We start from the raw sequence: 4,739 nt of genomic DNA, 5'->3' as shown, positions 1-4,739 counted from the left end.
CTGGGACTGGTTCCGCCGGCGCAGGGTAGCAGGAAGCTCTCCACACACTCACCGGACCTGGGCTAGTACTGGGTCTGAGGGTTCCCGGAAGTCGGCAGAAATTCCTACTCGGCAGGAGGGGTGGGGAGGTAAGGCGGAGTGGTGGGGGGCGACCCGAGGGGGTGCTATATTTGAGTTTTTCATATGAGAGTAACCATATAATATTTAAGCTTGCAGGTCTGAGTTACTTCACTTAACATTATGGTCCAAAAGAATTCTAGAAGAAATATCCAAATTGAGCAGTGCAGCAGGATAAAAAGTCAACACTCAAAAATTAATAGTGTTCCTGTACATCAAAAACAAACATACTAAGAAAGGAATTAGGAAAATACTACACTTAACAGTACCATCAAGAAAGATTAAATACTGGGCCAGGGAGCTAGCTCAGTAGAATAAGTGCTTGCCTGGCAAGTGCAAGGTCTTGAGTTTAATCCCTGGAACCAAAAAAAAAAAAAAAAAAAAAACATTAAATACTTAGGAATTAACCTAACAAAGGAAGTAAAAAACCCTTCAATGAAAATTATAGAGCTCTGGAAAAGACTAAAGTCACCTGAAAAATGTAAATTAAAGCAACACTTGAGACTTTTATCCCACTCCATAAAGAATGGCTGCTTATAAGAAATGCTGGTGAGGCTATAGGGGGAAAAGGATCCTTCTCCATTGCTGGTAGGACTGTACACTGGTGCAAACACTATGGAAATCAGTATGGAGATTCTTCAGAAAAACTATAAGTAGAAATTCCATTTGACCCAGCTATTCCCCTTTTAGGTATCTTCCCAAGAGTTAAAAACATCATACCATAGTGATGTATGCATACCCATGTTTATAGAAGCACAATTCATAATAGCTAAAACTTGGGAACACTATACCAACAGATAAATGGATAAAAAATGTACTTATGCACAATGGAGTACCACTAACATAAAGAAGAATAAATCTGAGTCACTTGTCACTGTAACCATTTTTAAGTGTGCAATTCTGTGGCAATAAGTATATTCAGAATGCTGTTCAACCATCACCACTATCCATTTCTAGAAGTTTTTCTTAATTCCAAACAGAAAGTGTATACCTTAGACTATATGGACAAAAAGACAGACAGACAGACAGACAGACAGACAGACAGACAGACAAAGACAGAGAGAGAATTATTCAACCTGCCTGTTTGCAACAACATGGCTGAACCTGGAGGACTTTATTGCAAGTGAAATAAGCCAGACACAGAAGGGCATACTATATGACAGCACTTATATGAAAAATTTTAAATAGTTCAACCCACGAAGTTGAGTACAGAAGGGTGGTTGCCAGGGGGTAGCAGCATGGTGTTGGTCAAAGGGTACAAAGTTTCAGTTATGAAGGATGAACAAGTACCAGAGACCTACTGGGTAGAAAATTGCCTGTAGTTAACAAACCATTGGATACTGACAATTTTGCTATCAGGGTAGATCTCACATTTATTGTTATCACAAATAAAAAGAGCAGCAGGAAACTTTTGGAAATTATGTCTATGTTTATGGCAGCAGTTGATGGTCTCACAGGTATACATTTATCTTCAAACTCATTAAAATGCATGCATTAATTTTATACGTCAATCATACCTGCATAAACTTTTTTAGCAAAAAGAAATTCATTAAAAAAATTCATTGAACAATAAATCCCATTCCTCCTGCCCTCCAGTTTCTGGTAAGCTCTATTATCCAGTCTTTCTCTATAAATTTACCAGTTCTGGATGCTTTAGACAAATGGAATCTTACAGTATTTGTCCTTTTGTCTGGCTTACTTCATTTGGCACAACGCCCTCAAGTTCATCCATTCCGTAGCATGTAGCAGAATTGCATTTCCTTTTAGGGCTCCATAAGGCTGCCATTGCATGATGTTTGGCTTCACTTTTTGTATGTCATTGTCTCAGCTACAGAAATTCTAGCTAGTATCTGAATGTTGGTATCCAAAACTCACATGTTGAAACCTAATACCCACCGTGATATTATGAAGTGGACCTTTAAGGAGTTGACTAGGCCACTAAGGAGGAACCCTTACGAATGATATTAGTGCCATTATAAAAGAAGCTTGAGGGAGGCAGTGCCCCTTCTTCCTGTGTCCTTATACCCCAAGAAGATGCCATCTTTGAAGTAGAGAATAAACTCTTACCAGACACCAAATCAGCTGGCACTTTCATCTTGCCAGCTTTCAGAAGTGTGAACATAAATTTTGGCTGTTTATAAATTACCCAACTTAAAGCCTGGGTTTGGTAGGGCACACCTGTAATCCCTGCACTCAGGGGGGCTAGGGAGGACTGTTGTGAGCTGGAGGTCATCTTAGGCTACAAAGTGTGTTCAGAATGAGCTTGAACTACATAGCTTGACCCTGTCTCATAAAGATAAAAAATAAGTAACCAAGTTTAAGGCATTTCATTAAAATAGTATGGATGGACTGAGAGATAATATGAGATAAATATGGAAAAAAAATAAGTTTTCACCAATTTGAAATTCTAATTTTTACCCTGTATCCCAATATCTAGCATTCTCTATGGGAGAAAATGCCCATAAGTGGGTAAAAAATTTTCTTGAGGTACAAGAAAATTTATATATAAAGCACAGCTACACCTAACAGATGTACTGTATGTATATGTCATCTACCCCTTTTTAAAACTGTTAAATTTATAAATTTATTTCTCTTTGCTTTCTTAGTTGGATATTTGGTTTTATATTTTTACTGAATAATACAAGCATTGGAAGATACTCAGTTTCCATCTGGCATGGTGGTGTACATCTATTATCCCAGCACTGAAGCAGGAATATCATTACAAGTTCAAAACCAGTCTGGGGTACATGGTGAGTTCAAGAGCAACCTGGAATACATAGGAAGACCCTGTTTCAAAAACAAAGTGAGAGGAAGGCTGACTGTGGATGTAGCTTGGGGAGAAGGCCTCTCCTGTACTGGGGGGAGGGGGCTGCATTTCCTATGAGAACATCAGCTACATCCCACAATAGCTTTTCAGAGTGACTGCTGGGTAGCAGGTACTAAGCTAAGTGCTTAATAAATCTTGTGTAATCTTCACTTCAAGCTTATAAGGTAGATATTGGTTTGCATTTGGGGAGTAAACCCTGTGCATAATACACAAGTGCTCTATCACAGTGCTACATCCTCTGCCTTTTTTTTTTTTTTTTTTTCCACAGGGTCTCATCTGGTAAATTATCCAGGGAACTGCAACTTTGGATTGTCTTCCCTCAGCCTCCCGAGTACCTGGGATTCCAGGCATTTATCCACAAGCCTAGCCCACAGCAGTTAATGTCATCATTACAATTTTACGTATGAGAAATCTGAAACCCAGAAAGTTAGAAAACTGACCCAACATCACAGTTAATAAAAATTATTATTATTGTACTAAATTATTATACATTGCACTAAAATTCTGATACTGGAATCAGTGTAACTCCAATGATAAAATAGGTGCTGATTTTTTATATAGTTTTAGTTGTCTCCCATGCTCCTCAAATAACTTATGATAGCTGCTACAGTTTTTGTTTTGTTTGTGGAACCAGGGATTGAACTAGCTGCTACAGTTATTAGTATTTTTAGTTTCAAGAGATTAGACTCTGTGATTAACTTTCTGATAATTTCAAACTTCATAGATTATAGCTAAGTACTTACAAATTTTACTTTCTGGAGACCAAAAATCTGACATGGAACACAGTGTAAAAGACTAGACAGCTTTTGCTTGAAGTCAACCTTGTCACATTCTCACTGGTCTTTTTACTTTTTGGCTGTTATCATGACTCTTCCATAGGCCAAAAGCAGTGTCAAAATCTTCCATCTCAATTTACAATGTTTTTTTGTTTTTTGCAGTACTGGGAATTGAACTCAGGACCCTGTACTTGCCAGGCAAGTGCTTATTCTACTGAGCTATCTCCCCTACCCTCACGTATGGCAGAGGTTATGCTCCAGACACCCCACCGTAAGTGAAAATCAGCGAAGTAGCAACATTTATTTTAGTATTTATATATGTCTTAAGGCTTTAAAAACCCTTCCCACACTCTTATAAACCTTTTCCTCTTTTAAAAACTGTGCACTGTTTTTTAAACTCGTAAACCTAATTTTAACAACATACGTATACTATACAGTACTGTAAAATCCTGCGGCATAGCAAAAAATCCGTGATAATTTAGATTAACTTTTTTTGAAATTCGAGAGAGTCCACAAAATAGTGAGGAATTACTGTATTTTAGTTCTGAGTGGTGTGAACTCTACTCTATAACCAATCGGTCTCTGTGGTTTCCTCTTTTTGCCTTGAGGGCCCTTTCATTGGCCTTAAATTACAGCTAAAATTTATTGAACATTTACTGGGTCCCCTCCTCTGTATTAACAATTTCCTTTGTATTATTTTATCTAATTATCAAAACAATTCCAGAGATATCCAGAGGAATTTTTTTTTCCAGTACCAGGGATCAAACTCAGGATCCTGTGCTTGCCAGGCAGGTGCTTAAGCCACTGAGCTATCTCCCTGGCCCTACAATTCCAGATATAGAAAGGTGTGGATCCAGATGTTCTAGGGATTGAAACTTTTACAGGGCCTTCTTAGAAAAACATATAATTATAAACACAAAATTAAGCACGATGATCAATGTTAATTGGGAAATGAGTGGAATAACTGCTTGCCTGGCAAGTGCGAGTTTGATCCCTGGAACCACCAAAAAAAAAGGAGA

This window comes from Octodon degus, unplaced genomic scaffold, assembly GCF_000260255.1.
Source record: "Octodon degus isolate 3935 unplaced genomic scaffold, OctDeg1.0 scaffold00221, whole genome shotgun sequence".
Lineage (NCBI taxonomy): Eukaryota > Metazoa > Chordata > Mammalia > Rodentia > Octodontidae > Octodon > Octodon degus.
The sequence above is the reverse complement of the archived record's forward strand: the minus strand, read 5'-3'. Positions refer to the sequence as shown.